At 31.8% G+C, this 12904-nt stretch overlaps 1 protein-coding gene across 5 annotated transcripts in view; it reads right to left on the bottom strand.

Moving 5' to 3' along the window:
- The window catches only part of LOC148612844 (uncharacterized), a 107934-nt gene that overhangs the window by 58960 nt on the left and 36070 nt on the right, over positions 1–12904 (bottom strand). The window contains exon 1 of one of the 5 annotated variants that reach the window (XM_088594671.1): positions 1066–1147. The exons of 3 other annotated variants lie outside the window; for them this stretch is intronic. The gene's annotated coding sequence lies outside the window, so the exon portion shown is untranslated. Of the gene's footprint in view, positions 1–1056; positions 1148–12904 lie in introns of those variants that run through there. One more of the 5 variants, XM_088594670.1, reaches the window with a different exon arrangement.

Genomic DNA, 12904 nt, shown 5'->3' with positions numbered 1-12904 from the left:
AAACAGGGTAAATTAGTGATGATTTTTTTCTGATGGTAAAAATCATTTATTTACAGAATTTTTTGGGATAATTAATGCACCTGAGTAAAACATCTACAGAATCTATACAGAAATGTTTAAAATTACTATTACTAAGACCATAATGGGTTTTGTGCTTTGTTTCTAAGAATATAATAAGTCCACAGTGTAAAAAATGTAAGGCAGAATAAAATTATGCCACGTTTTTTTTTTTCTTCAACAAAAAATATGTTCATTATGAAGTTGCACTTGTTGTCATACTAGGTATACCCCTAGTCATACAGGAAAGGCATCCTAAATTATCTACAACACATGCCCCATCTATATAAAGCCACACACCAAATTTGAAATCAATCTTATTAGTGGGAGCTAAGATTAAATTTTCTTCTTCGTTCAATACAGTGAACAGGCACTCTGAAAGTATTGCATTGCAATACAAAGTCCTATTTGAAGAAATTTATGTTAAAGAGAAAAGAACGCAAACTTCATGTATAATTTGTAAGTATGTGGATACGTAACATGTCATGGTTATGCAATGTACCAAACGTTTAATGTATATCTGCAATCATGACCAAAATAAGCAGAAAACTATGATAATTCATGAATTTTCTAAGTCCAAGGGCCTGAACTTAGCAAAAAATAAACTGACCAGAACAAAAAAAAAAACAGAAGAATGGATACCACATGACATATATCTAAGTTTGACTTATCATTATAATGTTTCACCAGGCCATTGTACAACATGCTTCTTAATGCCATTGATTTAAGTGCTGTGCTATCTGAAACACATTTTAGTTAAATGGCACTATGGGCATTCTAATATAATTTTGGGTTGGGGACCCAAAGTAAGCATTGTACTACTTAAAATAAATGGAAATACCATTTCACACCAAACATCTTTTATCTGATTGTCACCATCATCATTGTGATTACAAATTAGCAAAACATAAAGTCAGGGTTATGGGTCATTCTTATTTTAGAACTTAAGTACCTGTTTTGTGAGTACATAATTTCTTTTCAAAAACTGATGTTACTTACTTGACTTACTATTATCGAGCATCACATGCGAGGCTAACGATTGACGTTCAGTCAAACTGGAATAGGTATCAGACAGGCTTCACAGAAATGGGTCAAGGAAGTGAATTCAAAGTGAAAGTAGCCTTTAAATTAATTAAAAATTTAAATATGCAGTTCAAAAACAAAGAAAAAAAGAAAAAAGAAAAATTTGCAGTATCTAGATCTGGTATGCTGAATTATCATTTTTTTTTTTTAAATGGACAACTGTTTACCTACCCCATCTTGCCCCTTTCAGCCAGCCTCTTTTTTTACATTGATTTCACAAACAAAAGAAAAATGTATAAGTGTGATACTTGTTTGTAGGCTGTGGCTAACTCAATGTATTATAAGTCAGGCTAAATAGAGACTTTTGTAAGTCTTAACATAAGGACCATTTCACCAACTGAAACTGGGCATAGTTTTTTTAACTACTGATTTGCATTGTGGACTAATTTGAAGACAAAGCTTAAAATCCAAAATCAAAATACACAATCCGATTAAAAGTTTAATTTGACCGCAATTCTGTCCTCAATGTGTGGACCATTTTGAAAACAGGGCCAAAAGTCTTAAAATCTAAATCAATAGTAAGGTTCAGTTTATTGAACAACCCTTATGTGCCACATATGGTGCTCAATTCATATGACAATCATATGATATTGAACATATGATAGTCATATGATTATCATATGATTCTCATATGGTAATTTTGGCTTAAAAACATATGATAATCATATGATAACCATGCAATAATCATATGTATACCGAAACATATAATAATCATATGATGCAAACCATATGATTCTCATGTGTGGCACATTTGCATGTGTATTGTGCCCAGGACATTGCAAGAGAAAGTGATTAAAGCTGTGCATGAAATGGGACATTTCGGTATGACAAAAACAAAGCAAATGTTGAGAGAAAAATACTGGTTTCCAACAATGAATTCAATGGTTGAGGAGATAATTAAGAAATGTTTCGAGTGTCAAGTAACAACTAAGCAACAAAATAAAGAACCTTTGAAAATGACTGAAATACCAGAGCATCCATGGTAAGTTGTATCAGTGGACTTTGGAGGTCCGTATCCAGATGGACACTACAATTTAGTTGTTATAGATAAAAGGACATGATACCCCGAGGTTGAGAAATTAAACACGACCTCTTGTAAGCAAACCAAAGGGAAACTTATTAAGGAGACTACAGGGTGACAATGGACCACCCTTCAATTCTAAGGAATTTACAAACTTTGCTGTTGAAGAAGGATTTGAGCATAATAAAATCACACCCTTACACCTGAGAGCAAATGAAAAGGCCGAAGCCTTCATGAAAGTACTTAACAAGACCGAACAAATTGCAAATTTACAGCACAAGGATAGTTCAATGGCAGTTGAAGAAATGCTTGTAGGATACCAATCAACACTGCATCCAGCAACAGGAGTATCACCGTACAAGGCACTTATGAAGCGACAAGTTAGAACGAAACTAGGATATACTCGTAGATCAAATACATGTAGTGACAAACAAACAATCGACAATCAGTTAATGAAAGAGACAAGTGTTATAAAGACAGGATCAAGAATCAAGCTGAAAACTGAAATACAAAGAAACATGACTTTCATATTGGTGATTATGTTCTACTGGAGCAGAATAAAGTAAACAAATAGTCAACTGCATATGAACCCTCATTCTATGTTGTGTTTGTAATTAATGGTTCATCAATAGGCGCTAAAAGGTTGACAAATGGAAGGGAGATCCGCAGAGACACTAGTAAGTTTAAAGTGGCTAACACACTGATGAAGGAAGAGGAAGATTATGGGCCCCCCGCAAGACAGGCGCGGGGTGGGGGTAGATGAAGATAATAGGCCCCCCTGCAAGACAGGCGCAGGTGCAGGCAGATGATTGGAGAGAGGATCTGCTCAGAAGAACATGTGAAAAGAACAATGTGTACAATGAACAGAAATTAGATTTGTGTGAGAATAGGCAAATAGTGAATGATAGACCCTGATGCGAACTTAAGGCACCAATGCATTTCAATGACTATGTAATGAAATAGATAATTCAATTTAATTCAATTATTAATTGAATCAGAGACTTTAAAGGTAAATTAGTAATAACAACACACATACATATTGTAAATCTTTTATTTTTTTTTAATTTTCAAGTTTCTATTCTTTTTCATAAGTTACAGAGGAATGTAGTATCCATGAAATATTCCGCGAACTCACCGTACACACATTTGCACTTTGTTTATCACGTTTTGTTGCTACGGCATTCTTGTATATTGAGTTGAGTCAGCTATTATTAAAAGTACTACTGCAAATCCTGTGTTTTCTACGATGTTTCATTTAGAATTCAACTAACATGTATTCAAAATGAACAAAAGATCAGAAAACAGCACCAAAAATCTAATTTCTACGTAAGTTTCCACATATCAAAGGACCTTTATAATGAGACTTAAAACTATATCACAATATATAATTCCTAAAAAAAAATAAACAGTTCATACAACCATCATTAAGGAAATGAGGGCATTATCTCTATCATCAACCATCATTAAGGAAGTTACAGCATTATGTCTATCATCAACCATCATTTAGGAAGTTAGGGCATTACCTGTATCACGAATCATCAACCATTATTAAGGAAGTTAGGGCATTAACCCTATCATCAATCATCAATCATTAATCATCATTAAGGAAGTAAGGACATTTTCTCAATCATCAATCATTATTAAGGAAGTTAGGGCATTACCCCTATCTGTATCCCAAATCATCAACCATTATTAAGGAAGCTAGGGCATTACCTCTATCATCAATTATCAACCATCATTAAGAAAGTTAGGGCATTACCTCTATCACCAATCATCAACCATTATTAAGGAAGTTAAGGCATTAACCCTATCATCGATCATCAATCATCATAAAGGACATTTTCTCAATTATGAACCATCATTAAGAAAGTTAGGGCATTACCTCTATCAACAATCATCAACCATTATTAAGGAAGTTAGGGCATTAACCCTATCATCAATCATCATTAAGGAAGTAAGGACACTTTCTCAATCATCAACCATCATTAAGGAAGTTAGGGCATTACCCCTATCATCAATCACCTTGCTTTTGTGGAATGAAACCTTGTGGTACAATTCAATGTAGATCAATACAACCATACTAAAGCCATTGAGAATGCATGTTCAAGTCCAATATTGGCAACACATTTCTAAACCATTAGACCATAAAACCCAAAATCAATCTTAACCTTTCTTTTGAAGAATATTTACGTTGAGGTACAATTTCATGGGACCCATCCTTACCCTAATACTCATGTTATTGTACAGAAACCCCAAAAATGCTAGTTTTTACCACGTTTTGGCCCCTAGTTCCTAAACATTGGGACCATTACCACTAAATTAATCATAATCTTCCTTCACTACAAAGAAATAAAATACTGATACATGTCACAAAATGTCAGTTGACATCAACAATGGATAACATCAACACGGCAGACATAACTTTAACATTATACATGCCAAATGATTTGGAGGTTGAATAGAAATTGTTTTAAAAAATTCATTCCATTCAAGAACTATGCAAAGACATGTACACATTTTAACTCATCTCAATACTATAGAATAGGAAGTGGGCCACCATGAGATAGAAATGGACTTCATCTATATTTCCTGTCTACACCATCCAGGCCAAGCTTGTTGCCAGTTTTGTTTTGTCAGACCTGTGATGGTCTAGTTTGTCCATCATGTGTTTCCAGAAAGCACAAGAAGTGTGATTTGATAAAAATCAAGGAAGCATACCTAAAAAGGAAAGAAAAACTTATGAAGGAAAAGTTACAAATAGAAAAGGATCTGTTAGAAGTTAATACAAAACAGAAAAAGCTTGAAAAGATCAACATAGATTAAAAAAATAAATTAAAAAAAGACCAAACGGGACATTCTGGCTCATGTAAGGTCTATTAAAACATAGCTTGACAATCTCTATAAACAGCTGTTGGATGAGTTAGATGCTGAAGAACAAAGTGTCAATAAAATTCTTGAAAAGGATAGAAATAAACTAGCAATATACAAATCAGACACTCAAACCAAAGATGAGAAAATTGATGCCTTGGTCGAAATTGTTGATGCTTCAAAATTCTTCTGTGATGACAGAAAAAGAAAAATATCAAAAGTCATATTGTCGGAAAGTAAGCTAAATTATTCATCAGTTTCCAAGTTTCCATAGGAATTGAATCATTAAAAACAGTAAATAAGGAATTCAGACTGGACGAAAAAATTGAGATTTATGATGTTGGACAGTTCACAACTGACTATACTGCAATTATCCATATATTACTCAATCTAAATAAACCAGACCATTTGTGGATTAATGCACACATAGACAATGTTATCCACAATATTAAACTGATGGATAATGGCTACAGTATAGTGTCAATGATAAATGGACAGTTTCATGATATGACCTTCAAATCAGACTCAGGAACTACAGAATATCAGTATGACATTGGATCTTTACGGGCATCTGCCGTTCACACGGTAAAATCATCATAGAGCAGTGAACACTGATAGAAGACCAGTAGTCATCAAGAACCAAAGTGGGAACATGGAAGCTACTTATGAACTTGATAGAGACAACAAAACAATATTTTTCTATCCCATAAGAATCACTACTACTGTCAATGGTAGTACATATGTGGCAGACTTCAGCAAGACAAACAACGATGGTGGTAAAGTTGTTGTTATTGGATCAGCTGGAGAAGTTATCAACAAATATCCTGGACATCCAGACATTGATAAGGATAAACCATTCACACCCATGAATATACTAACCAAACCTTTTGACAATGTTATTGTAGCAGATTATTTCAGTCATACTCTCCACACTATGGACAACACAGAACAGCTACCTGACTACTTACAACACTGAAGGGACCAATTTCCAAAAAAGGATGTCAAATTGTATATAATGAAGGCTTCAAAACTTTCTTGGTGAAACTTTTAAATATTTCTACAATTCCTTCCATCGTAACTTCTTACCATGTTGTAAAATGGTGAAAGTTGAGTTGCTGTAGTGAACTTTATGTACTGTGGTCAAAATCAATATTAATCCTATAATCATCATTCAGGAACTTAACATGGACATATTGTTTTTTCCTAATTGTATTTATACAAAGGAACTACCAACCATAACTTACTATATCTGACTTGATGATAACAATCTTGAAATAAGAGAACAAGATGGGAATTTGTAAGCCATATTTCTTACAAATGAATTCCAAATTTTATAACTTTATCTGCGACAGATGAAGGTTTCTCTGACATTTTTTCTCTTCTGAATATCACATGTAACTAATTATGACAGTCTAGCTTCACTTGCAAGGAAAAATTCAGGACATATTCATATTTAATTTACATACAAAATAATAACATAAAATGATTTATAATTGTACAAAAGGCATTCAACAAGTTTTTAAAATTCGAGATTGATCAATAGTTGCTTGAAATTCAGAACTAAGAACTGTAAAATCAGAATTTATTTTGCTTTTATCATTTGGAAATTTGGTAATATTATGAATGCATATTAATACTCAAAATCAAAAATTAAATCTACAGAGAGTTTTAGGATATAATTTGTAAATTAATTAATATGCAAAATGATTTCTGATATTACACTATTTTTGCACCGAGTTTAAAGTTATGAAAACACACATCTGTTCATTTAAAAACATATAAAAAGTTTTAATGTTCATTTAGCTACAATTTTTTTAACAGAACCATTAACCACCATTACCATTATAATGGTGATTCTTACTGCAATTGACCTTCAGGACGTAGACCTGGGGCAAGGAACAAAACTCTTGAAATCAGTGATATGTTTGTATCATATTCAATTTCATCAAAGCCTATTAAGCTTTCATTTGAAACAGAATGAAATCAGTCCCACTTACTTTGATGCTTATGCATTTTTTGTGATATAAAATGCTGAATACAAACGTTCCAATGATTTGTAAGAGTTGTGTCCCTTATCCTAGATCTACCTCCATAAAACGAAAGTTTATGTGCTATTGTAAAAATGTCTCATTTCATTTGATTAGGGACCACCATAACTAGCGTCTTATAATGAATATAAAAACATGAATGGCTAAAAATCATTCTGTAATAAATCGTGTACAAAATTTAGAAGTACTTTTTAACTCAGGCACAGAGTGGATGTTCTCGGAAGTCACAAATATCCCTGTGGTTGAGACATCACCAATTAACAAATAGGGTGACTTCCCTCACATCTGTAAGAAATTGTGTACAAAATTTAGAAGTACTTATTAACTCCAGCACAGGGTGGGTGTTCTAGGGAGTCATGTATATCCCTGTTGGTTGAAACATCACCAATAAACAAATACCTGCTTCCCTCATAAGCAAACCTTAAAATCATATATTCATTTCTGTTTTCTCATAGCTGCTAGATACTGAGAAAGAACTATTCATTGGCACTAAATTAGCAAGTTTTTATGGTTTAATAAAACCGTTTATACTAATCTACTGAAATCCACTACCTAGACATACAAATATCATGTTTATCTAAATATTCCGCTTTGTTTTCATCTTGTTCCCTTTGTTTCACAGAAAGACCTTTATATTTTTTATATTTACCAATTAATAAAATTATTACATTTCATATTTTGGGTAGTAAAAAAAATAATTTTTTTACTTCCTTTACAGTAGGAAGTCTAAAAAGTTAATCTTTTACAACCCAGACAGTAATTCTATATTGTGTGTTACAAATTTCATGTTTATCTACAGTATAGATTTGACGGATCGATGACCACTGAATGATTGATCGCTGACAGATCTATAACGGATGACCGATCTGATCGTAGTTTTGTTACGAAAAATGATGGATGATTTGTTAAAAATTAAACAAATGTAAAATAAAAGTATAAATTGATATTAAAATCTACTGCATTATATTCATATGAGTAAAATTGACAAAAAGAATAATCTGTAAATCACAAAAATATTGATTAAAATATCTAGCCACTGTGATTAACAGTTGCTGAGAAAAATTCAACAAAAATTTTGACTTTCAAAATATGTCAAAAATAAACAAAGTCCTTAATAAACAGGAAGTTGTTCAAAATTTTTTTTGAAAATGTATCCCATCATATGGCAAACCTACAGGAAGAACATGTAAAAATTTCACGCCACTTTGATGAATAGTTGCTGAGAAAAATATGACCAAAAAAATATTAGTAAAACACTGACACACAGAAAAAAAACAGTATACCCCCTCCCCATCCTTTAGAATGGGGTTAGTTTAAAAAGTAACTTATTCATTGTTCATGGAGAAGACAATCAATTAGTTCATGATTTTGAAAGTGATTACTTAAGTTTTGTCACATCATAACCTAGTTCCAATAGCTTATTTGTACAAGAAGCTAAAGATAGAACAAAAAAAACTTGTGCAGCTTATTACCATAAAATAAAATGCTTGACAATTTCAAAAATGTTTGGTAAAACAATATTTCTTCATTAATATTGAAATAAAGTGTCCCTAACATGGATGAATACCAACTCAGAAATTATATGGAACATCAAATAATGTGAGAGAAAAAAAACAAGAGACAGAACAATTAGTTTTATGGGAATCTTCAGCTCCAAAATGAGTACTGTTCATTGAAGCAACAAGTTATCACTCTGAATAGTTCTATGGTGATTAACATTGACAACCTTAGTAATACATTGTATGATTTTGTAAATCCTCAATGATACAAGCTAAACTGGTCCTTTAATGACAAAGTCATCATAACTTTCATTGAGGCCAAGCAAAGATGATTGTGTTTAAGGCTAAATCAAAGAATGTCACATTGATAATTCAGAACTAAGAGAAAGTGTGAATAAAAAATAAATAAAGGCCAATAGAATAAAAGAAAGACCAGAAAATAGACAAAAGGGACAACTGGAAAAACATCTTAGTGTCTGACATCAATGGCTGTCTAATTGCCCAGTTTAAGTTCATAGGGACAAGCAGAAGTAAAATTACATTTGCCCAAAGGACAACTAAATTTTATGTATTTTTCAACCAAAGTTATCAATTTGGACAACTTGCCCATCGGACAAGGTTCACAAAATGTTAATGTTCATAGAAATATCACAACCTGCCACTTAGTTCACGTAATTTTTTGTACCTTGCCTTATGACAGGCTTAACCCATTACCATCTTGCTCTTGAAATATTCAATTAGTACATAGAACAAAAACGAGATGTAAAGTGTCTTGAATCTACTCTAAATCAATACCACATCTTATGCTCTTACAATACTGTGGGCTGTCAAAAATATTGCATTCCAAGATTTCCATCCTAGTCTCTCCAAATTAGACCATAAAATATATACTTTGACAGAAAACATCCAATCAACCATCATCTAAAATAGATCTATGACCAAAGTTGGCAATAAATATAACTTAAGAACATTGAGTAAATTGAATTTCCACTTCATAGTGTATGGCATATGTTTCAGCAGAATGGTTGAAGATGTAACAGGTCTTTTGGGAGACAATACTAAATGGAAAGTGAACCTAAAAGGAAGTAGAGAAAGGAAACAAGAAAATGTTAATCTCATAAATCAGGCTCTGGGTAATATCTGAACATCAAACATTGCTGATTGATGTAAAAGTTAAATACAGAGGTTACCTTCTTAATCAAATACTAGTATCAAGATTTCCAGAATCCTGTAAAATCCAGGCATGGATTCTGACAGGGGTGCAGCCTGTGTGTGCCCCTTAAAATTGGGAAAAATGTGTTGGGTTTTTTTTTTTGTTTGTTTGGTTTTTTTTTGCATGAAATATCGATTTGTAACAAATTCTACTCCCATAATATTTTGCCTCACTTTGCTCAACATTTATTTCTAGTTGTGTCAAAATTTAGTCATAATTATCTGACCCCAGTCTGATGGATTTATTTAAATTCATAAAGATGGGTCATATGTTGTAAGTGAATTTGGTTTCTATTCATTACAAACTACCTATTTCAAAGGATTGCCATACAAGTGGGGGTGTACCTCGCACAACTTAAATGTTTTAGTTGTACTACTAGTGTAGTCTAACACTTGTCTCCCCCAAAATGGTTGTAGAATGGTACAGTCAGAATTATAATACATGAATAAAAATTACAATTACATTCAATATACACTTACCCTAAAATTATAATGTGAACATTGATAGGTAGACCAGTTGAAAAATTATAATGTTAACATTGATAGGTAGACCAGTTAATATTTTTCTTTCATAAAAAATATATACCATATCATGGTAATCCTATTTCAAAATTTCTTCTGAAAATGGCTGAATTCTGTTAAACAGGAAGTAGATGTCTGACAGGCCTGAAATCAAATCCAACAATTTGGGACCTATACCTGATCCTAGATACCAAATATCAAGATAGTGTGATTAGTAGTTACTGAGAAAAATGATACCAAAATAATTTCCCTGACCGCCTGCCCACACAACATTCACCATACTATAACCCTATTTTTAAATGTGAAATTTGGCCAATAAAAAATTTAAGTAAAGACTGTATAATGCTTCAGAAAATATCTAAAGGTCAAGTGTAATAAATGAACCATTCCTTCTTCCATTCATATGTCTAAACAGAAAAAAGGAATTTTTTTTTTCATATGTTTTACATATGTTTCTGACTAAAAAATTAATTTATCAAAAACAAGAAAAGCAAATCTTACTTCAATTATATGTTTTCAATAGGATTTCATATAATTTTTGAAAAACATGATTTCATGTATTTTTAAATGTACATAAATCTATTATCATATTGGTCCTAAACATATGTTTCCATATGTTTTAAAACATATAAAAACATATGTAGGAACTGTTCCTGAGTATGTAATTCATGTTAAAATTCTTTTTGTAAAAGGCATGCTTTCTTCTTAGAGACCTTTTGAACAATAATTTAATAGCAGAATCACAGAATCACATACAGAGTGTTTTTATTGACAGACCATTTTCCTGATTGCACTCCATTTCAAGAATCCAGTCCTATCTATATTTTACTACATACCCTTTGAAGTCAAACAAAAGACAATTGTTGATTACTTTGAAGGGATAAACAATTGAGATTAATTTCTGTCTCACATGATAAATCACAATATCTAGGCATTAGACAGTCATTTGAATTGCAAAACATAAGCTTTCATACCAAAATGTGCAGAAGATAAATTGAACACTGTCGTCTGCTGATTTTTTCTCCTATAGAGATTAAAATTATTGATCATAATGAAAACATAAGTGCATGTTAAGTTCAAGAGTGAAACTTTCTTTCATCATTTTTCTTTTATCATTTAAATTAATCTGAAAACTAACAAAGAAAGCTGTAGTTTATGCTCGTTTGCATTGATGAGTCACAAATTGCTTTTTTGCATCTTCGTGTTTCGGAATTTCTGATTTCTAGGAAGATATTGGCTGAGGTTTAACATTTGAATATGATCCATTTTTTTTTAAAGGAATTGAGCATTTAAAATGTAAAGGTATCCATATATCTGAAAAAAATTACTGCACTCATTACCATAGTAAAAACTACTACCCACTCCCCATAATGACACAAAAAAATTACCTCCTCCCTATTCACCAATATTAAAACAAACCTTTGTAATTCTTTTGAAATGAAAAAATAAACTTAATTTCTGCTGGACAAAATCATCTTATTGATTGATGGAATGTGTATGATCAAAAATTTTTATTACAGTAAAAGGAAACCCAATTTGCAAACACCAGGAAGTAAATATCACTAATTGAATAAAATAATGTACCTTAGCTAACAAAGAACCTGTTTTAAATTCTAGTAATAGTATGTACCAGAAGTTCATAAAAAAAAAATTAGGAACTCAGTAAGTAAGAATGATAGGCATCATATTTGCCTTCTTAAATGAGGTAAGACTAAGTCGTAATTTCAAAAGATTAAAGTAAAAAATTTTAAGGAATAAAAAAAATACCTGTCCTCCTGCTAACATACTCCAAAAAAGTTACTTTTTAAGGCTTAAATTTTTAAAAATTGCCTAAATTAGCTTAATTTCAGCCTCAAGCATGTTGAATGAGGTGTGATATTTCTGTTTTTTTTCTGTATATATTTTCTTCCCAAAAACTAAATAGCAATTCTGCTCTTGGAATTTGGACTTCCCATTACAAGTATTCAAAAAGATTCCAATTTTAAATTATTCATTGATAAAAAAACCAAAGGAAACCAATAGCCTACAGAGAATAATCTGAGGCCCACATCAACAAAACAGTACTAATTCATAACCACAAAGCATTTATGGGAAATTTAGAAACACCAAAGAAGAATTTTATCGAAACAAAATTAAACATGAAGTAAAAACTACAGCCAAACCTTTCTTCGTAACGATCAGTATTCAGTAATAATACTGTTTTTGAAATCATAAACATTTATTTATTTTTAAAACAGCCCTTCATTGAAACAACCTGTTTAAAAAAACACTACTTGTGTTATGTGACCATGATTTTGCTCATCCTTGGAAGGCCAGTTAGGACAGGTTTTACTAAATCCCAACCCTGCAACCATTTTTCTTGAAAGTGTTGAAAAACAAAAAAATACATTTGAAAAACCTGAAATAAGGTTAGTGGCTATTTAGGATTTGACTGACCAAAAATAAGGTTTTAAGGACATTTTTACAGGCCTAAAATGGGGTCAAGGCTATTTATACAGGCCTGAAATGAGATCTACAGGCTATTTTGATAGGCTTTAATAAAGTCTTATGGCTATTTTGAGGTTTGACACCTTGAAATAAAGAAATTTTGAGGT

Source organism: Perna viridis, chromosome 7 (genome assembly GCF_037379345.1).
Source record: "Perna viridis isolate PV_CMFRI_1.1 ecotype Kerala chromosome 7, ASM3737934v1, whole genome shotgun sequence".
NCBI classification, from domain to species: domain Eukaryota; kingdom Metazoa; phylum Mollusca; class Bivalvia; order Mytilida; family Mytilidae; genus Perna; species Perna viridis.
The sequence above is the reverse complement of the archived record's forward strand: the minus strand, read 5'-3'. Positions and strand labels throughout refer to the sequence as shown.